This window comes from Hordeum vulgare, chromosome 4H (genome assembly GCF_904849725.1).
Source record: "Hordeum vulgare subsp. vulgare chromosome 4H, MorexV3_pseudomolecules_assembly, whole genome shotgun sequence".
Classification (NCBI taxonomy): domain Eukaryota; kingdom Viridiplantae; phylum Streptophyta; class Magnoliopsida; order Poales; family Poaceae; genus Hordeum; species Hordeum vulgare.
The window spans coordinates 257,603,991-257,627,807 of NC_058521.1; positions in this window are offsets into that span (position 1 = coordinate 257,603,991).

Sequence of the window (23,817 nt, forward strand, 5' to 3'; positions counted from 1 at the left end):
AGAGCCATGCCTTGCTAATATAATAAGATTACATATTTTGAAATATTTTGTTGCTTGTGCTTATAAGTATTACTATGCCAATGGGTGAATGGGGGTAAACATTCTTTGAGTATCGTATACTTTGAAACATTGATGATTATGTTAATTGTGCTTATAAGTATTACTATGTGAATGTTTGTTAATTCATTGTTTCTCAATGAGTATACATGCAAAAGATTACATCTTGGGTAGCATGTCACATCAAAAATTCTGTTTTTATCATTTACCTACTCGAGGATGAGAAGGAATTAAGCTTGGGGATGCTTGATACGCCTCCAACGTATCTATAATTTTTCATTGTTCCATGCTATTATATTATCATTCTTGGATACTTTTTGAGAAACTATTTATGAAATTATATTATTTTCGAGCACTAACCTATTGACCCAGTGTTGAGTGCTAGTTTCTGCTTTGTGTGTGTTTTCTGTTACGCATAAAATCCATATCAAACGGACACCAAACGTGATAAAATTTACCGAGATTTGTTTTTGGAATATATGCGATTTTGGGAGTCGGAATCAACGCAAGATGATACCCTAGGCCCCCACAAGCTAAAAGGGTGCGGCTAGGGGGTGGGTTGCGCCTTGATATCTTGCGTCCAACCCTTAAGTTGGTTCCAGATCTCCTTGGACCGCAAGAAATGTAATTTTCCTATAAACCCCCCTCCAAATTTTACCTCGATCTTAGTTAAGGATCTCCAGATATTTAAGAACTGGTGAAGGGTCAGAAAAACGGTTGCGAAAAGAGGAGATAAACAGAGAGAGATCCAATCCCGGAGGGGCTGCTGCCCTCCGGGTGTCATAGCGGCCATGGACCAGAGGATAAACTATCCTCCCACCTAGGGAGGAGGACAAGGAATAAGAAGGAGGGGGATCTCTCCCCCTCTCTCCCGATGGCGCCGGAGCAACGTCGGGGCAACCTTCATGACGGTGATCTACACCAACAACTTCGCCGCCGTCAGCACCACCACAATCACCCTCCCTCATCTATCTATAGCGGTCCACTCTCCCCCGTCCCGCTGTACCCCCTACTTGAACATGGTACTTAATGCTATATATTATTATCCTATGATGTGTGGCTATCCTATGATGTTTGAGTAGTTCCTTTTTGCCCTATGGGTTGATTGATGATCTTGATTGACTTGAGTTGCGTGGTTCATATTGGTGTTGTCCTAAGGTGATTTCCTTGAGGCGCACACATGAAAGATTCACGCTGGAGGGTTTGCAAAATTGGCATGATTCGCTTATAGTGGGTGGCTAGAGTGACAAAAGCTTACACCCGAGTAAGAGAGGTGTTTGCGTATGGGAGTAAAGGGGACTTGATGTTTAATGCTATGGTTGGGTTTTACCTTAATGATCTTTAGTAGTTGCGGATTCTTGCTAAAGTTCCAATCATAAGTGCATATGATCCAAGTACAGAAAGTATGTTAGCTCATGCCTCTCCTTCATATAAAACTACAATAATGATTACCGGTCTAGTTATCAATTGCCTAGGGCAATCTCGTATATCCTAATACTACTTTTCCATACTCACTATATTTACTTTATTGTGCTCTTATTAAATCAGCCCCTAAATTTTTTCCATGTTCTTTATTTTCTTGCAAACCTATCAATTACACCTACTAAGTACTTCTAGTTTCCTTGCCGCAAAATATTTTCATACTTGTTCTAGGTAAAGTAAGCGTTGGCATGCGTAGAGTTCTATTGGTGGTCGATAGAACTTGAGACAATATTAATTCTACCTTGTGATCCTCATTGGGTTCTACACTCTTACTTATCCAAAAAGGCTACAAATCACCCCCTACACTTGTGGGTTATCAATAGCCATAGTCTTAGAATGCTTGGCGGCCTTCTCTGGTGACGCCATGGGCTTGCTGTGCCAACGCTTGGATCTACGAGTCGGAGTGATGGAAGTAGTCGAATTAATGACACTCGGAACCTTGGCGGCGCCAGCACGGGCCCCGGGGTCTTGGCGCACCTTAGAGTGGGTCTCCACTGGAATATCCTCAAACGGGGAGGACTCTGCCTTGTCCCCGTCTTCTGAGTTGTCGCCTATCTTGCGAGAATCTTCATTTTCATCATCGTAATCGTCACCTCCTGAACCTTCGGGATGCTCAGTGTCACTTGCCATGTTGATTGGCGCAGGGTCAACTACCGGCACAAGGCTGATCATCGTCATGAAGGCCCGCCGAGTGGAAAAGACAAGTCCAAGTTAAATAAAAGATAGACAATGGTGGCAAAATTGCTCGATCAGATCAGAATACAAAACACCTCATTTTGTGGAGTCTTTGCAAAGAAAGGGGAACCGGCCTGGTACCCTAGAGTTGTCCCGCAACGGGTGATGGCCTTGAGTTTTCATCCGCCAGCTCCGGCTCGAGCTCGTGTGGACGAATGCGTGATGGATCACGCGCCCTATCGTACATGCACATTTGCCGGGCCCTGGCCTGGAGGGGATGGATCCTCTGTTGGAAGAAGACCTCTAATAGGGTCAACCTATTGGCACCCGTTCGCACCAATGCAACCAGAGAAATCACTAAGATATCAACGTCTACCCTCTCTTTCTTTGACACGGTCACGAAAGGGGCCGATAGCACTTGCTCCACCGAGTACGGTGGGAGGCCCGACTGGCCGTCGCCGACTGAGACGTCCTGGCAATAAAACCAGGAGTCCTACCAACACTTGACCAAGTTAGGGACTGCCATATGTGGGAAGATACTCTTCCCTCTAAGATGAATCCCTAAGCCCCTGCATAGCTGAACTACGTTTGCCTTCTCCCCCGACCGAGAGGATTTCTTCACTGTCATTACTCGAACAACCCCTAGTGGGGATGACATCCAAGGAAGTTCTCACATAAGGGAACAAAAGCAGCCAATTACGAGATGGCATGGGGGAAAGATGCTGGAGTTGAGTTACGTAGAAATCAAGGAAGGCATGAAAGAAGGCATGCGTGGGCATGGAGAAACCTCACACAATGTGGGTGACAAGGAACACCCGCTCGTTTCCTTGCAGCAAGGTCTCGTGCTCGCCCTCCTTTGTCAGTCGCCCGCTCTCGGCGGCCATGAGCCACTCGCTCTCCAGGTCGAATAGGCGATTCTTGGTGACATGGGATGGTAACCAGTTGCCCTAGATCCAACCCGTCGGCGGCGCCCCAATGCTCGAGGAAGACCCGTGCAAGCTCTTCTTCGCCCACTCAGCCTTCGTGGTCGCGCTCCTCATCATTTAGCTCGACAAGGTGGCAAAGGAAAGTGGTGGCTAAGGGCGGAGTGGGGGAGCGCTCAAGCAGGGTGGCGGAGTTGGTGAGGGGGAAGAGGACTAGATTTCAGAACACCCCTCCCACTCTCCAAATATCCGTTTTTTATCTCGGGCTGAAGATCTTCAATAGTCATTCAGCGATCCAAAGAGGATCCGCAAGATCCCACGAACAGTGCATCTGCTGCATGTGGCAGAATTTGAGGAGCGGAAATCAAGGTGCCATGCCACTTTCTCCACTAACCATGACACCACCATCCCCGCTGCATGCAATTCGCTCACGACTCGAAACCCGTGAATACTCCATGGTTCTTCGAGCCAATTGGACTCCACGTCCACTTTCCAACAAGATTCAGCCTACCAAATACTCTGTCCCTCCAAATGAATCAAATCACCAGGATACATGGAGACTTGGTAAAGGGAGTTCCACTAGGACACAAGTGGGATCCTTCCTGGCTTCCTCTTGATAATTTAGAGCCCTAGGCTTCCATTTGCCCGAGTCATCAATATGTTTCTCCGAAAGTCGATCAAATGTTACCGTATGTGGACCCTCGGGTCAATCCGATCATTCTGAATCTTCTAGTCTTGAATCCGTACAGGTTTATTGCCTATCTGAGGGAAACAGACCCGAGCTACTTTTTGGGGGTATCCAAGACGCCATAGACACCTCACAGTGTCTTTCACTCGACCAACTAAACCTCAACCGATTGCATCCCAACACCACTAGTATTTTTTTAGCAATGGCACGCTATTGGTGTCGTAGGGCTGCTACGCCAGGAAAGCCTTTTTTGCTACGCCATAGCTAGGCTTTTCTACACTAGTGTCCTCCTCATCCTCCTCCTGCGCCGCGAGCTTATCCCAGTCTACGAGATCTTCCTCGCTGCATACTGAAGGAGCATCATCTGGTTGGCCTCTAAGATTTTGTCATATCTCGCAAGGTTCCTCAATAATGGGTCAAACAACTGTTGCTCGGCCTGGAGGTTTTCCTTCTCCTCGGCCCTAGATCATATCCTTATGTTCTCTGGCACGAGGAACTGTGCATACTAACGACAATCAGGAGAGTTCAGAGCTGCTTTTTTCCTTATGATACTCAACCCCCTTTGCATCATAACCGCATGACACTAACTTTGAGTTGCCATGGTGGCCAAGCTTCTGGACAACATTCTCCTTTGTGATGGTTGCATAGTACTTTGTCCCCTTTTGTCACACACTAGAAACATCGGATCCATTTGTACTTGCAACACCTATATATACAATCTAGACAATGTAATTAAACGTACGCTAGTATCTTGCGCTACAACTACACTACAATCTTATATTACAACTACACTACAAAGTAAACTAATTAAATATTACAGTACAACTACAATACAAATCTCACTATAAAATACACACTACAACTAGAATAAAAGTTTCTACACTAGCTGTAACTACAATTACACTACAAATCTCACTAAAATCTGAAACTACAATTGCACTACAAATTATGCGCTACAAATCTCACTAAATTCTGAAACTACAATTATCCTACAAATCTCCACTACACAACTACACTAAAATCTGACACTATAATTACGCTCAAAATTTACACTACGTTCTTACACTACACAAATACATTACAATCTTATATTCCAACTACACTAAATTCTACACTTCAACTAGAATAAAATTTTATATATGATAACCACTACAAATTCTACACTACAATTACAGTACAATTTTACACGACATTTACACTAACAAATTATACACTACAATTACTCGACGATGATGGAGACAACGGGGCGCCGGCGGAGGTGGAAACCGTGGCGAGGGTGCTGTGTCAGAGGCGGAGACCGTGGCGAGGGGGCGGCGGTGGAGAAGAAGGCCACGATGATGATGACAATGCTAGAGGCAACGAGGTTGGCGGGTCCTTCACGGTGGTGGTCGAGGCACGGAGATAGAGACGGTGACGGTCAAGGTAGAGACGGAGACACCTATGGTGGAGGTAGAGACGGAGAAGAAGACGACAACGACGACGGAGACACCTATGGTGGAGGTGGAGTCGTAGATGAAGAAGGCGGACGAGGTTTGGTCATTGGTGGTAGTGTTGGATTGGGGATTGATTTGTTGGTGTTGGTGGATGCTCAATAGATGCGAGTGTGTATATGGGTGGTTAGGTTTGATGGGAGTCGTGTATTTGCTAGCATCGGCCCACATGGCCACCCCCATTTGCTATGTACTATCTTTTTGGTACACATTATTTTGTATTTGTATATATGTTCAGTTTATTATCTATTACGTTATTTATTTCATTAGTTATGATTTTGTTTCATTTTTTGGAATATATAGATAGATACATATACAAAACTAAAATAACACTTTAAAAGATAATACACATATATTAGAATAATATAGATTTCATTAATTAATCTGGATTGCTTACTTACATTACAAAAGATTAATAAACAACAACAAATCTAATTTACTAGTACTAGATCTAGACTAAGAACATCATCAGTGTGATGATGGCCACGGGAAGAAATGTTGCCATTGATCGAGCTGAAAGAAATAGGCCAAGCATCCAACCGACTAAACGTGCATATCGAAGCATCTTGATTTTTTTAATTTGGCCTCACATCACTTTGTTTTTGAGTTGCATCTCATCTATCTATCATCTCAGTGGTCCAATGGAGTTATCGAGCACCTCACTTACGTACTTCTGGATGAAATCAACCCATATCCATGGGAAGCAATATTTCCCCCCTCTTTTCCGTGGATCCCAATATATATACATACACATATTCATGGGAGTGACACTAGAGGAGTTGATCAATTGTGCAAATTAGGTGAAAATAGATCAAGATGTATTTTTTTCATATACTTACCTTTCCACGGTTAGTGCAGATGTAGAATTCCTGCTCTGGATTTCATTCTGTGTGCGATATATGCTTTTCAACACGGCATCGATAGCCACAAAGCATCACGCGGTCGGTATCTTTGATGCTGGTGGCATAGCTGCTGGATTGAACAGAAGTCGTGCTGCTGTGGCAAAATGATTTTCTTGGCAGGGCCGATGCATTGGCCATGGCGAGCTCATGGCATAGCAAACACGGCTAGACAGGACCTCGGCGAGGGCTACAGACTCCCAAAATATTAACACACTCTGCCTACGTGGGTCCATAACAAAGAGGAGCTACTCGTTAGGGAGAAGAATTGGAACTTGAGTTATTTTGAGAAACAAAGGGGCTACCAACACTAGCTTATACAACCAAAACTTAGTGTTGGCGTTCCGGAAGAGTGAATGTGAGCACTACATAATATATCTATGATGTGGTAGGATATCCGACACCACCAATATATTCTGATTGGTCAGTGCAATAGGGACCAAATTTTGGTGGTGTTCCACATTAACTCCATGCCAGGACTACCTCTACAAAGATAGGCTACCAATTTGTCCAACACAATTGCTATTTGAAAAAAGTAGTGGTCGCATTGCTTCAAATGGCGCGCCACCAACATAAATTGCGGCTAACCATTTCTCTACTAGTGCTTAGAGGAATCGAAACACCCTGTATTCCAGCCCAAAGAGAAAGTCTTCGGGAATATGTCACTCCTTTGCGTAGAGCAAAACATCTCTTTATTACAGATAATCAAGGTACAAGGGTTCGGGTGTGAGGACCCCAACTCATAAGTCAAGATTACGGAATGCATGTGTATAGTGACCCTAGAGATCAATGATCACTGAACACGTGGAAGCTGAATAACAAGAGTCTTAGTTCCATTCATACAGTCTTACACAATTTATGACCATTATGGTCAAGTCTATATAATAGGGCCAAGAAGGGCAAACATCAAACACAAACTCACAAGAGAAATCTTCAACAATAGCGTGGACCCATGCCATCTCCCTTAACCCTACATGCATTCTGATTGGGAGGCGACCTAATTCGCATGATTGTCACCAAGGTACTCTTCGCCATATTCCTGTTCTTCCATGCCTAGCCAATTAAATAATTAGTGGCAAGCCAATGAGTACTTTGAATGTACTCGAAAGCAACCCATGTTTGGAACATGGTACAACAATGCATCGTATAACACTAAGTATGTAATTTTGTGGAAAACTAAGTTTTGAGTGCAATGACATATCCTAACAACTTGTAAAGCATGCGTCATGAGGTACAAGGGTTCATGTATTACAAAGGATTACATCAGCATGGAAACACTACGCTTGCTAAGGTAGCTCCATGCTAGCAGCAGAACAACTCTTAACAGCGGAATAACTTCTAGCAGTGGAACAATGGTGACGGTTATGGACACCACTCCATAGGGACTCTAGCTGGGATACGTTCTAAAGCACAAACTCAGGATCATGTACAAGCAATCAATCACGACATCACGTGCAATCTCGCATTACATGCCAGGTTAGTACTTTGAATGTACTCGCAAACTCACGTCAACCAAAGCAATCGAGACAAACAAAAACATGGCATTTGCGGATTAATTAGTGATGAGCATGATACTACCAGATTAACAAAACAGAGTTGATGTTTATGGTCTTGTGGACCAGCTTAGTATTCTTGGCGGTTACTTCATAATCACCATAGATAACCACCTTACTTACCACCATTATCATCACACGATCACATTATGGTCAACTATCATCAATAATACCATCATGGTCACCACAAGACCACCTCATAATAATATCCTCCTGATCATCTTGTGACCACATAAAGATCAACCAACTTCCTTCATTATAGAATGAGGGTTGTTTATTATTCAGATTGGTATTACTATTGACCCATAGTGTGACCTACCATGAACTATGTCCATCACCGGGGACGTGGTGACTGATAGATTATATACTCATAGAGGTTAGTACACTATACGAACACCATGGAACTCATGTCCTCATGCTCCCATTGGGGTGGACCAACAACATTCCGGTAAAATCAATCTATTGCATGACACTCTCCCAGCCACTCCGACAAACTCTCCTTAGGGCTATTCCATGGGTGGATCAAATGTCAACTGGTGACATGTGCCATCTTTGTGGCCACCACCATCGTGGCCAAAAAAATCATCCCAAACGGCGACACTCGGGTACAACACAACTCTGGCACACAAGGATATCGCCGCCTACCTGACTAGGGTAGGGCGCACACCTAACCTTCTCTAGTTGGAGGTACCGACGAGAGGCATGACAATAGACTGAATTAGTGCCATCCATACGGGCACATGGGGTTGTACTGGTGAGCTTGATTCGGTGGCACCTTGACTGAGCCAACAGAATTTTTCAAGTTTGATTAATGTCAGGTTTAACTTGAATAATGACGAGATGAGTCATAACAAAATAACATAATGAAATAAAAATGCATTGTAATATCAACATGAGCAAGGATGGGCAACATAACCATTTAACAATAAATCATTTAGTCTACGGAATGCAAATGAGCATGGCATGGCGATAATCATGAAAATTACAAGTATTTCCATGCAAACGATAACTACTCATGTGAGCATATCGCTACCACTAGCATAGGAAATGATTACAACAATAAACATGATAATAATAACATGAGAAAGTAATCAAGTAACTAACTAGATGCATATGAACATGGCAGAAGGATAAGCATAGATTTACAAGCATTTTAATAACACTCACCAAATAATTACATGAGCACACTATAATTGAATGTTCAAGTGAAAACCATGGCTATTGCTATGCTATCATGCAAGTGGTTGTGGTGGCTTGCTTGGAGATGAATAAATCATCGGGAAGAACTGCGAGAAGCTCGCGAAAAGATTTGCCAGAACGTTTCCCTCATGGCGGAGCTGATTAGTGGACAAGGGAAAAATGGTCATTTTCAGAATGTGAAAACATAGTGAAAATAACACGAGCAGAACGGGCTGGATGAAAACATAATCTGGTCTTTGGAATCACCTGATTTGGGATTATGGTTGAAAATATACGCCCATTCATTGGTTAGACAGAAAAACAAATAAAAACTATGTTTTTCTCTGGTTAACGAACGAAGGCCCGTAATATAAGGATTTCGTCGCCGGCGGCTGAAAGACAAGGCGTATTAGCAAAATATGCTTTCTAGAGAAGGGAAGTGTAATACACCTGAACCGTGGCCCAAAACATCTTTGCTAGAGAGAAGCGTATTCCCGAAATATGTTTCCACTTAAATGAGTCAATGGCCCCGACTAGATCACCACTAGAGGATTACAAGGAGGCCCACCTATAGGGTCTTATTCCTCCTTGCACACGCATGCCTGGCTGATGGAGGAGGCACTCTCGATGGCAATTGTCGGCAGCACGGGACATCAAGGTTGCGCCCAGCGTACTAATGAGTTGAGGGGAACGAGGACCCATCCCTAGGATGGAACGATCATAGGGTAGGTCAGATGCGAGCTGAGCATCTCCCGTGGAGTACGGCGGCATGGGGTGGAACTAGGGTGCGGAGTATGGCCGTCCTGAAGATGAGTTGGGGTCCCGAGGAGGCTTGAGGATGTCGTTAGGATGATCTGGTGGACGTAGTATAGAGAGAGTGGGCTCGGCTCAATGAAATTTGAGCCTAGGCCAAGGCGTGCATGACGGCCATGGGAAGAAATCTAAGCTCTTCGAGCTCGGTGGAGGGGCTGGGGACGATGCTAGTAGGGAGGAGAGGAGGCTGGTGTGCTCGGAGAGACTCGCGAGGGGCTATATATAGGCCGCCGAGCTCGCCTTTTGGAGTTGATTTGGTGGTTCTCGATATTTTGCAAATTGGCCTTTCGAGTGTTCAAATTTGAATTTAAATTTGAACTGGGGAAAACTTGTATGGGAAAATTATGGAAGTTGTGCAAAATGATAGCTTAGATTTTCAGAGGATTATAGGAATTTGAATCAGTCAATTTGGATGTTGTATGAATTATCTAGGATTTGTTTAATTTCATTACAAAGGGAAAAGAGAAAGAAAATTATCTTGATGGGCCTAAGCCATGCAAGGGGCGCAGCTTAGTGCGGCAGCGCACTGGGCCGAACTAGTTGCATGGCCTCGCCGGCAAAGGGGCCACATCGAAAACACCCTCGAGGAAATACGCCTTGCCCTAGTGAAGGTTGCATCGTCGGATCCCATCTCCACTTAAAACGGGCAAGGCCCACCCGTCAGAGGCTCGACCTCATAGACCATTCGACAGGTGGGGACCGCTTGGCGAGTTCTTCCCTCACATCCCGCTCGAGGACAGAAGGAGCAGGGGTGGCGGGACCGAGCGATGCCAGCGACACCGTCAACCTTCGATACGGCCCAGGCCATCCTTGCACGCAGGAAGCCACTGCGCCTCCATCCCCCTACTGTACGTACGCCGAGGCTCGAGGGGGAACCCTGGAGATGAGGGCATGTGGATGGCACCGATGCGAGCACAGGCAGGGAAACACAGTCAACGAGAGGACGAATAGGGCTGAAGGGAGTCCAGTGGGGGTAGCCCGGGCACCTTACCGTGGGTAGAAGCGGAGGTGGGATGATGGCGAGCTCTAATTTGAGGAGGGGCCATCGACAGGGCTCCAACCATTTCCGTTGATGCAAAGGGCGAAAGGGCGACTGGGGGTGCTTGAAGGTGCTGAGTAGGGAGATAAAGTAAGAGGGGTTAAGTGGGGGCTCTGGGAGAGGCTGAAATAGAGGTTGCAACGGAGGGGGCTTGGGTGCGCCTTAGATGCTCTCGGGCCCCGCGCTCGCGCATGCCTAGGCTCCCTTGGCTGAATCCTGGCATCGGGGACGATCTTGGATGGATGAGAGGGAACCCGTGGCGCGCGTTGGTGTCCAACCGGAGCTGGTTGCAAGCTACATGACAAGCCTTGTTGGCAGAGTGCCGTTTGTGCATGTCAGTGGTGTGGTCACCACGCCAATGCATGTCCAGGGTGACATTTCGATCGGCCTATGATGTCTAGCATGCAAGGCATGCATGCTATAGGACACTAGTGAGGTTTGGATCCATTTGGACCTGGGTAGAAGAGGTTTATACAGAAGGTAAGTTCGCAGCAGCAAACTTGGGGCATAGAAAGAGGTTTTTTACTAGAAGCCATTTGGTAGAAAACTTCCGCGAGTGGTTTTAGGCATGGAAGGACTACATGACCACCAAGTTTCAGCTCAGGGAGATAAGAGTAGCTTGAACTTGTAGTTCAAGGCTACATTTGGTGCCTAAATCTAGTTTGTGATGTGCTACTCATTTTATCCACATGAGCCCACTATATTTGGGTTTGGATTAATGCACTAGCATGCAATAAAAGCTTTGGTGGAGTTTGGGGCAGTTGCATGGACATAATGGAAGGAGAGGGGAAAGGAAAAGTCCTACTATAGTGAAAATAGAGGGAGAGTGAGGGATTTACCCCCTTAAATAATTGAGCAAGGCCATAGCAAAGTTTCTGGGGTAGAATAGGGTTAGAAAATACTGTGGGCAAAAGGTGAGGGCAAATATAATCTTTTGGGTCTACTTGGCTTGTCCACTAGTTTATGGCAGAAGGTGTTTGTGATGTGTTTTGGATACGCAAAGGAATCATACGTCCTTCATATTTGCGAGGAGTAAGTGGTGAGTCCAATTGGCCATGATCACCATTTTCTATATCATATGATGAAAGTTGACAATGTAAACTTTATAAACCCTAGAAATGGGCAGAAATGGATTTCCTTTGATCTAGTCATGCAAATCTTTTCCCTTAATTTACCACTTGATGTGGTGGCATTATTTCGTGAACATAGCATGCCCAAAAAGTTTGGGACTAATATGAGAAACTTGATAATGCGAAATTCCCCAATCGTAGAAATCAGCACAGATGGGTTTGATGGGATTTGGACATGTGCATATGTTCTCCTTGATGCACCACTTAGTGTGGATGCATTATTAGAGTATTAGAACATGTCCAGAAGGTTTGAAAATAATTGGAGACACTTGGCAATGTAAAGTTGCCGAAGTTTGGATTAGGAGAGAGAGGGTTTTGGAATATTTTGGGTGAACCAATTAAATTTGGATTGAGATGAAACATGGCAAGATCATCACATATATCTTGTGTGACTTGCTAGAATTTTCGTGTAATTATATGAGAATAATTCTTATATAAGTATTTCAAATACTTGAAATACACAGAAAAGGTTTTGTAGGTCTATGTCCAATATTTTGAACAATACAATGTGTTGAAACTCTTATATATGGAAAATATATGTCTAGTGAGTTTCCCTAAATTTTCTCAAATATTTGTGGAGCATAAAAATAATTTTCCCTCATACAAGACCATTTGTGATGTCAGAAAAAGGGTATTTCAATAAAATAGGAAAATAACTCTCGAAATAATTTTTTGTTGTTTTGGGAAGTATTTTTGATAATAGGATCAAAATAAAATATTTGGGGCAAAACATCTTCCCTAATTTGAGGACTTGTAGTACAATCCCCAATTCAAGGGGTTTTGAAAATTTAAATTAAATAAATGATTTTTGGACAAAATAATATTTTGTAAAAATACTTTTAGGTCCTATACACATGGTATGGTCATTGGGAAAATATTTGAATCAAGGAGATTAGTTTAGAGGGAGAGGATTTCGTGAGTTTAAAACACAAACAAGCACACAAGCAATCACCACTCAAGTCAAGCATCAGAAGGACACAAAAAGGTTTTGTTGGCCCTAATTTTTGAGTCATGTCAACTTAGTCAGGAGAGGCAAAACAAAAGAGTGTGACAAGGACTATGGCCAGTATAAGAGAGGACAGGTTGCCGTCGTAGAGGGGGGTCGAGCCGAGCACTAGGAAGAACACACCTTTGTACTCCCTCTCATCCGCAAGCAATCCAGACAAGCAGGAGTAGGGTTTTGCACCATGAGGTGACCTAAACCTGGGTAAACTGTTGTGTCCATCGTTCTTATTCCTTAAATCGAACACACCGGAGTGTCGCGTAGTAGAGTATGGCGGGGAAACCTGTGCACCCCAGAGTTAGAACCTCTTGGGTCCCCGGAGCCCCGATTCCGACACATCAGGACTATGGGCACCATCTCCATGATGTGCACGCCCACCATAAACAACACCCACATCACCAAGACACTCATCGATGATAATGCGGGCCTCTACATGCTTTTAGTGGAGACCTTAGAAAAGCTCAAGGTGCCCTACAAGTTCTTGATTCTGACGAGGCCCTTCTTAGGCCTAACCGATGGCTCCACCCTGCCTCTAGGAAGTGTGCCTTCTCTTCACCTTCGATGGCCTCACGAACTACCACACTGAGCTCATCGATTACGACATGGCGCACATCAGCCTGCCCTTCAAGGTACAACACCATCTTGGGCTTCCCCGCACTCGCCAAGTTCATGACGGTAACCCACAATCACCATCCGCTGTGATGAGAAGGATGTGGTGCACACCATCGAGCATGCCTACAAGGCTTCTGCCACCGCTCACCCTGCCGAGGAGGACAACGTTGAGCTCACATAAGCAAAGAAGAAGCAGTTTTTCTCTCCGACACGTGCCAAGACCAAGAAGGTGTCACTGGATGGAACTGGCTTCGGGCCCACCAACACCATCGGCAATAGCCTTCCACCTAAATTGGAAGGCGAGGTTGTTGCCTTCTTCTCGGCTAGCATTGACATGTTTGCATGGACAACGTCGAACATGCCCGGTGTACCGAGCGAGGTGATCAAGCACCACTGGGAAGTGTGCCTCAACGGATGCCCCATGAAGCAAAAGGCGACACACCAGGAGCCCGAGAGGAAAGAGTTCATTGTTATAGAGGTTGAAAAGATTTAGGAGGTTGGATTCTATCGCGAGGTGCTCCACCCCGGATGAGTCGCCAACCTTGTCGTGTTCCAGAAGTAGAGCGACAATGGGCGTATGTGTGTCGAATTCACCGACCTCAACAAAGCCTACCCCAAGGATCCTTTCCCACGGCCATGAATGGACTAGATCTTGGTTTACACTGTTAGGTGCGAGCTATTGTGCTTTTTAGACGCCTCCTCAGGCTACCACCAGATCAAGATGGCAAAGGAAGACAAGGAGAAGACAACATTCATCGCCCCGTGTGGAGTGTACTGCTACATTTGCATGCCCTTCGGCTTGAAGAGTTGAGAGGCCACCTTCCAGAGGCTAAATACTATCGCCCTGGGTTCCCAAATGGGAAGGAACGCTAAGGCCTACGTTGATGAAATTGTTGTTAAGATTCTCCAAGCAAGCTCCCTCATCACGGACCTCGAAGAAACCTTTGCCAACCTGCGCAAGGCCATACTCAATCTCAACCCGGCCATGTGGGTCTTTAGAGTGCCTTTAGGCAAGCTACTTAGCTTCTTGGTCTGCCAACCTGGCAGGAAAAACAACAACGAGAAGATCAAGGCCATCGAGGAGATGTGGTCTCCCCATAACCTCAAGGAAATGCAGCGGCTGGCGGTATGCATGGCCTTACTCGGACATTTCATCTCCAAGTTTGGCAAGAGAGAGATGTCGTTCTTCAAGCTCGTGAAGAGATCAGGACCCTTCAAGTGGACTAATGACACTGAAGCGGCCTGCGAGGACCTCAATAGGTATCTAACATGCCCTCCCATCATGGTTGCCCCGCGCCCTCCCGAGCATTTGCTCATGTACTTGGAAGACACCCCCTGATACGTCTCCCATGTATCTATAATTTTTTATTGTTCCATGTTGTTATATTATCATTCTTGGATTTTTTACAATCATTTTATAGAAACTTTATATCACTAATTTGGACTAACCTATTGACATAGTGCCCAGTGCTAGTTGCCGTTTTTTGCTTGCTTTTTCCTTCGGAGGAAATCAATATCACATGAAGTCCAAATGCGACGAAACTTTTTGGACCAGAAGGAAACGTGAGAACCAAGGAAGCTCACCAGGGGAGGCCCAGGTGGCCCACTAGGCACCAGGGTGCGCCCTGGGCCCCTGACTTGTCCTGGTGGGTAGTGGAGACCACGGGCATCTCTTCCATCGCCTCTTGACTCCATAAATACCGAGATATTCTGGAAACCCTAGAGGAGTCGACCAAAAATTGTTTCACCTGCCGCAAGTTCCAGAACCCACGAGATCCAACCTAGACCCCCTTCCCGGCACCCTTTTGGAGGGGAACACGATCACAGAGAGGTTCATCATCCTCATTGGTGATCCTCTGATGATGGGTCAGTAGTTCATGTTAGACCTACGGGTCAAGAGGGAGTAGCTAAATGGCTTTCGCTCTTGTTTTGCTTCTGAATACGATGGTCTCTTGGAGATCTATTTGATATAACTCTTTCTTTTGCGGTGTGTTTGTTGGGATCCGATGAACTGTGAGTTTACGACAATATCAATGAAATTATATCCATACTTGGTTATTATAGTGTCTTTTTTCTTCTTCGATATTTGAGTTTTGTTTGGCAAACTTGATCTTTTTATCTTGCAATGGGAAGAGGTGCTTTGTGATGGTTTCGATCTTGTGGTGCTCAATCTTAGTGACAAAAGGACACATGACACATATGTATCATTGCTATTAAGGATAAAACGATGGGGTCTATTCCTACATGAATATATCTTGTCTACATCATGTCATCGTTCTTAAAGCATTACTCCATTTCTTCATGAACTTAATACGCTAGATGCATGCTAGATAACGGTCGATGTGTGGAGTAATAGTAGAAGATGCAGATAGGAGACGGTCTACTTTTCTTGGACGTGATGCCTATATACATGATCATTGTCTTGGATACCCTCATAATTATTCGCTCCTCTATCAATTGCCCAACAGTAATCTGTTCACCCACCGTATGGTATTTTCTCGAGAGAATCCACTAGTGAAACCTATGGCCACCGGGTCTATTTTCCATCATCTATTTGCAAGATCTATTTTGCTATTCGTGTTTCCAATTTATTTTATCTTTTATTTTCATATCTATATTATCAATAACCCAAAAGTATTTTGTTGCGTTTTATTTGTTGTTAATTTAATTGCATCTATCAATCTGTCTATTTACCGTCTTATCTTACCCACGGGGGATCGACAACCCCTACATGCGTTGGGTTGCGCGGATTTGTTGTTTGTGTGCAGGTACTACTTACATGGTGTTGTGCATCTTCCTACTTGTTAGATACCTTGGTTCCAAACTGAGGTATTTTTTGTCGTCGTTGTGTTACATCACCCTTTACACTTGGAGGGAAAAACCAATGCATCAGCAACACCAACCAAGCTTTCTAGCGCCATTGCGGGGGAAGATCAAGTCAAGATGGCGAATACATTATTTGCCATTTGCCTCTCATTTTCCTCTCCCCCACTTCACAAACATATTTTCCTTTTTATTTGACTTCTATTCGTTTGCCTTTTTTCCTGTGTTCTAGCTTGACTTATCACTATGCTGAATTCCTCCCTTGCCATTAGCACCCATGAGATTGAAGTTCTCAGTATTAAGCAAAGGGGAGGAGAATGTCTGAAAGATGCTTGGTAAAGGATTTCAATGCTCATAATAGATCTATCCATAAGCAATCTAATACCATTTTTCTACGAAATTTTTATGTGGGAATCACTACTTGGTATAGATTTGTTCTTGACACTATCACCGGGGGAAATTGCATAAGTTGTCCACCATATGATGCTCTTAATGCCATGGGAAATTTATTGGCATCTCAACCTATCATTATAAATGAATTTTTTAACTCTCGAACATGTTATGCAAAGGTTAGATGCTATTGAAAATAAAATTCTGACAAAAGAATTTTTTACAATTTGGATAAAAGGATGCAAGATCTTGTTAATCCAATCTGTTCAAAGATGGGAGAAGCTACTAAAATGCTAAAAGAGAAACAACGCATAACTAATGAAAGGGTAGTAGAGAGTCCGACTCGGATTGGTAAGTTAGAGGAATTTTTTAGTAACTTGAGCATGGATTTTTATTCCGTTAATACAATTGAGAAAACTACTCCTAGTAAGAAATCTACCCAAATTCCCAAGATCAAGGGTGCCTCATCTAGCAACAACAACGTAGATCTTAAGATGATTAGAGTTCACCTCAACTTGAATGAACTTTCTCATATGAATGAATTCTTTAAATTTATTACTAGAAGCATATTTTATGATAATATGCAAGATACATCTCTAATAAATTATGGTTGTGTGATTGAGGAGTTGGAAACTAAATATGGCAATACTTGAATCTTTGCTTTATGCCTAACTAGGGGCGTAAAACGATATCATTTGTTGGGAATCGACCCAATGAATAAAATTTATTTTTATCTTATGCTTTCTATTCTGGAGTTTTTGCATAATTATGCTACTATTATGATTGTGTTTTTCTTGTTTTAATTAGTGTTTGTGCAAAGTAAATCCTTCAGGATCATGTTTGGTGATAGTTCCTTTGATCTTGTAAGAAAACTGAAACTTTTGCGTCTAGTAGCAGAATTTTCAAATCATAGACGTGATGAAAGTTCCTGAATTTTTTTACACAAGATTGATATACAAATTTCCTACGTTATCGTAATTTTTCAGAATTTTTTTAGTTACAGAAGTATGAGTAAAATTCGAGTCTTTACAAACTGTTCTGTTTTTGATAGATTTTGTTTTCTTTGCACTATGTTCTTATTTTGAAGAATCTATGGATTTTATCGAGGGGTATAAGCCATGGTAAAGTTAGAATACAGCAGGTACGATGCAAAAACAAAATTTTAATGGATTTCAATAGTACTTAAAGCAATGATTGGTTTTCTTGTACTTACGGATCTCACGAAGGTTTTGTTGAGTTTTGTGTGATTGAAATTTTCATGTTTTGGGTGAGATCATGATGGATGAAGGAATAAGGAGTGACAAAATCCTAAGACTAGGGATTCCCCATGGCACCCAAATGTAATATCCAAATAGTATCAATCAACTAATCTTGGGGATGCCCTGGAAGGCATCCCCTCTTTCTTGTAACAACCATCGGTAATTTTACTTGGAGCTATATTATTATTGTCACATATCATGAGATTTGCTTGGAGCGTCTTGTATTATATGAGTCTTTGCTTGCTTTGATTGTTAGTTTGTCATAATAACCCTTGCCGTACACACCTATATTAGAGATCCAAATGATGCTATGATTTGTTAGAATCGCTCTCTATGATTCACTTAAAAATTTTAGAGCCATGGAATTGCTCTAGTACTTTAGTTATATCTTTTTGAGCATGGTGGCGCTGTTATTTTGAAGAAATATGCTCTCATGCTTCACTTAGATTATTTTTACAGTTAGTAGGAACTTTGAAGAAATCCTCTCTTGTTGCACTTCTATTATTTTGAGAGTTGAAAATTTTAAAGAAACTTGTGCTCTCGTTCTTCACTTATATTTATTTGAGAGCTTGTTATTAGCAACGAAAAATTGATTTAAATGAAATTGGTCCCAAAATGATAGATATCTAGGGGAAATATAATAAAAACTTTCATGAAGGTCACTGGATGTTAAACTTGATTCTTTGCAATAGTTTTGCGATATGAAGATAGTGATATGTGAGTTGTGTTGAAGAGTAATTATGCTTTAGTAAGAATATTGGTGTTAAGGTTTGTGATTCGCTATGCATGCACATGAATTAAATAATTATGCTATGCAAGGACATACTACTTGTGTTGCACCATTCGGTGTTAGTAATGCTTAATGTTCACTTACGATGGTTTTCGTTCCTTGGTTTGGCGTTTCTCAGTCTATTTGCTAGCCTTCACTTGTACTAAGCGGGAATGATGCTTGTGTGTCCAAATACTAAACCCATAGTCGTGCTAAATGAGTCCACCATACCTACCTATATGTGGTATTTCAGTACCATTCTAAGTAAATTTGTATGTGCCAACTCTAATATTCAAAATAAACTTATATTTTGTGTGCCTGCACCTCTCATGAAGCGGCAAGGGGTGGCCGGTATCTTCCACGTTAAATAGGTTATTACCATGATGAGTGTTTATTCACCTATAATTGCACGAGAGTATGGCGTTAATAAGGATGCCCAATCCAAAAATGCAAAGAAATTTTATTTTAAGTTGTCAAATAATAAATTCCATGGGAAGTGTTGGTATGGATGCTACCCTTGGAAGTGGGTAGCCATGGAGTGTGAAAGAATGGTGGAAAAAGGAAAAAACTTTATTTTTAGTTTGGGAACTGCCTATGATTTATTTAGCATGGAAGATATTGGAAAGTCTTAGTAGTTTCCGTTGATAGGAAAGGCATGCCACCCAAAACTTTTTATTTCCCTTTTTTCGCTTTGAGCTCTTGCACCGCTACGAATCTCTGCTTCCCTCTATGAAAGGCATATCTATTTAATTTATGCAATTTTTATTTTTATTTGAGTCTCCATCTTCTCTTATAAAGCACCAACTATGGAACACGGTTATCATACTTGAGCATTGAATGTAGCTAGTTTTTTGGTGTGTTGAATGGATGGATAGGTGATGGAGCGTGATGGGCTAGGGATATCGTTCTTTAGCGTTGATATTTATAAGAACTTGGTTTCTTGTTGATGTCTACTACGCAACCTTCTTCTTGTATACGTTGTTGGGCCTCCAAGTGCAGAGGTTTGTAGGACAGTAGCAACTTTCCCTCAAGTGGGTGACCTAAGGTTTATCAATCCGCGGGAGTCGTAGGATGAAGATGGTCTCTCTCAAGCAACCCTGCAACCAAATAACAAAGAGTCTCTTGTGTCCCCAACACACCCAATACAATGGTAAGTTGTATAGGTGCACTAGTTCGGCGAAGAGATGGTGAAACAAGTGCAATATGGATGATAGATATAGGTTTTTGTAATCTGAAATTACAAAAACAGCAAGGTAACTAGTAACAAAAGTGAGCACGAACAGTATTGCAATGCGTGAAAACAAGGCCTAGGGTTCATACTTGCACTAGTGGAAGTTCTCTCAATAATGATAACATAATTGGATCATATAACTAGCCCTCAAAATGCAACAAAGAGTCACTCCAAAGTCACTAATAGCGGAGAACAAACAAAGATATTATTGTCGGGTACGAAACCACCACAAAGTTATTTTTCTGATCGATCCATCATAGAGTTCATACTAGAATAACACCTTAAGATACATATCAACCAAGACCCTAATGTCACCTAGATACTCCATTGTCACCTCAAGTATCCATGGGCATGATTATACGATATGTATCACACAATCTCAGAATCATCTATTCAACCAACACATAGAACTTCAAAGAGTGCCCCAAAGTTTCTATCGGAGAGTCAAAACGTGTGCCAACCCCTATGCATAGGTTCCCAATGTCACGAACCCACAAGTTAATTACCAAAACATACATCGAGTACTCACATGAATCCACGTGTGCCAACCCATATTCATAGGTTCCCAATTGTCACAAACCCGCAAGTTGATCACAGCAGATAGACACGTGCAAGACATATATCAAGTGTTCTCAAAGACTCAATCCGATAAGATAACTTCAAAGGGGAAACTCAATTCATTACAAGAACGGAGAGGGGGAAGAACACCATAAGATCCAATTGTAGTAGCAAAGCCCACAGTACACCGAGATCAAGACATCTCAAGAACACAGGAGAGAGAGAGATCAAACACATAGCTACTGGTACATACTCTCAGCCCCGAGGGAGAACTACTCCCTCCTCATCATGGAGATCGCCGGGATGATGAAGATGGCCACCGGAGATGGATTCCCCCTCCGGCAGGGTGCCGGACCGGGCTCCAGATTCGTTTTTGGTGGCTACAGAGGCTCGCGGCGGCGGAATTCCCGATCTAGGTTTCTTTTTGGAGGTTTCTGTATTTATAGGAATTTATGGTGGTGGAATTGCGTCAGTTGGGCCCACGAGGGGGTCACAAGCCTGCACGGTGCCACCTCGGGGGTAGGTCGTGCCCCCATGGACTTGTGACTCCCTCGTGGCTCTTCTGGCCTTCTTCCAAAGCTTCGGGGGTCTCTTTTGGTCCAAAAAAATCATCGTAAAGTTTCATTCCATTTGGACTCCGTCTGAAAAAGGGTCAAAACACGGAAAAAAACAGAAACTGGCACTTGGCACTGAGTTAATAGGTTAGTCCTAAAAAATATATAAAAGGCATGCAAAACATCCAAAGTTTGACAAGATAATAGCATGAAACCATCAAAAATTATAGATACGTTGGAGACGTATCACTTGTTGATATGCTGGAGTATGAAAGTTTCCATGTCAAATTATAGACTATTGCTTTGAATCATCTACAAGTCCGTATGTCCATGCTATAAAGAAAATATATGTTGAACATGTTAGGCAACATTCCACATGTGAAATTATGTTTTTATCATTTACCTACTTGAGGATGAGCAGGAATTAAGCTTGGGATGCTAATACGTCTCCAACGTATCTATAAGTTTTGATTATTCCATGATATTATTTATCATTCTTGGGTGTTTTACAATCATTTTATACCAACTTTATATCATTTTTGGGACTAACCTATTGACGCAGTGCCCACTGTCACTTGTTGTTTTTTGCTTGTTTTTTCTTTCGCAGAAAATCAATATCACATGAAGTCCAAATGCCACGAAATGTTTTGAAGATTTTTTGGACGAGAAGGAAACATGAGAACCAAGGACGCTCACTAGGGGATGCCCATGTGGCCACTAGGCACCAAGGCGCGCCTTGGGCCCCTGGCTCACCCCAGTGGTAGTGGGGGCCTCGGGCACCTCCTCCACCACCTCTTGACTCCATAAATACTTAGATATTCCAGAAACCCTAGAGGAGCCGGTGAAGAATCATTTCAGCCGCCACAAGTTCCAGAAGCCACGAGATCCAATTGAAAAGGATCGAGATGGACCTAGAGGGGAGTGAATAGGTACAAATCCAAATTTTAATGATTACTTAGCAATTTTTAGGCTCAAGTGCGGAATATAAGTGTAAGCCTAATAATTGCTATGACAAAGAGTAAGCTATTAGGAGTGAACCAAGGCAAGCGGTAAGCAATAAGCAAATACAAGTATGTAATAAGGATTAACACAAGTAGAGAGTTAGGGTTAGGAATAACCGAAACTCCGAGAGAGACAAGGATGTATCCCGATGTTCACTTCCTTGGAGGGAAGCTACGTCATCGTTAGAGGGGAGGATGTTACCACGAAGGCACACCAACGCCACGAAGGCTCACCCTATTCTCCCTTTGAGATAACTCCACGAAGGCGTTTCTCAACCACTAGTGGTAAGCCTTGAGGTGGCTTCCAAACCTTCACAAACTTTCCGGGGGATATCACAATGGTTTGATTCCTCTCCGAAGACTCCTACCGCCTAGGAGTCTCCAACCTCCAAGAGTAACAAGATCACGGGGATTGCTCAAAACTTGCTCAAATCACAAATCACTTTGGTGGGAAGGAGGAGAGGGAGACGATCTTTCTTTTGATTGGAACAACACTCTAAAGGACTCACAAATGCTCTTGAGATCTAGGATTTAGTATAGACAAGAGTGAGTGAGAGGAAAGGTGTTCTTGGATGTATCTTAGCTGTGTTGAACACCCTTTCACGAGGTGGGAGAAGAGTATATATAGTGTGGAGTGAAATCCAGCCGTTGGAGGTGCAATAAGTCACACAGGGTCCGGACGTCCGAAATGTTCTTGGATTTTATCAGCGGCCGGACGTCCGACAGGGGCCGGACGTCCGAGGCCTGTAGATGTGTCTGAACATGTTTGAATGCATCAGCAGCCGGACGTCCGGAGTGGCCCGGAAGTCCGTGTTATACAACATAATTTCTTCTGGTGGTGGCTTCCGGATTTCCGACGGGGGTCGGACATCCGGAGCTCGGACGTCCGGAGGTGGCCGGATTTCCAAGATATAGTGCACAAACTACTTGTGTTGACCTCCGGATTTCCAGAGCTTGGCCGGATGTCCGGCCCTCGGACGTTTGGAGGGAGCCGGATTTCCGAGATATAGTGGACACAAACTACTGGTGTTGACCTCCGGATTTCCGGAGCTTGGCCCGATGTCCGGTCCTCGGACGTCCGGAGGGAGCCGGATTTCCGAGATATAGTGTCTACAAACTACTGGTGTCTGGCTGCGGATTTCTAAAGCTAGCCAGACGTCCGGCCCTCGGACGTCCGGAGGGAGCCGGATGTCCGAGAAGATTGGACATATGTTGAATTGTAGAGAGTGGAAAATATGTGATGTTTGATATGATTGTAGAGATGTGGTATGAGCAAGTTTCTCGCAAAGCCTGTGATCCCCTCTTAATAGTGCGGGATCCCTATATTCAATATCAGTAAACTCAAAAGACTATTCTAGAGCATCTCTTCTTAATCCCGAGTCTTCTCGAAATATAACTCACCAATCTTTTCAGGCAGCCTTTGGCACAGAAATCTTAATCTACTAAAGCACTTGCCGTCCTGAGATACACTCAACAAATAGGATTAGTTTCCTATGTATGTGCTGTCATTAACACCAAAAGACAATTAGGGGCATAGCATGCACTTTCAATCTCCCCCTTTTTGGTAGTTGATGACAACATATACATAGGTCTCAAAAATATTAACCATACATTGTAGTCTAGGAGATTTTTTTTTTTTAGTACGGAGCTCCTCCTTAGGATATGCATGATAAGAAAATCGAAGCTCCA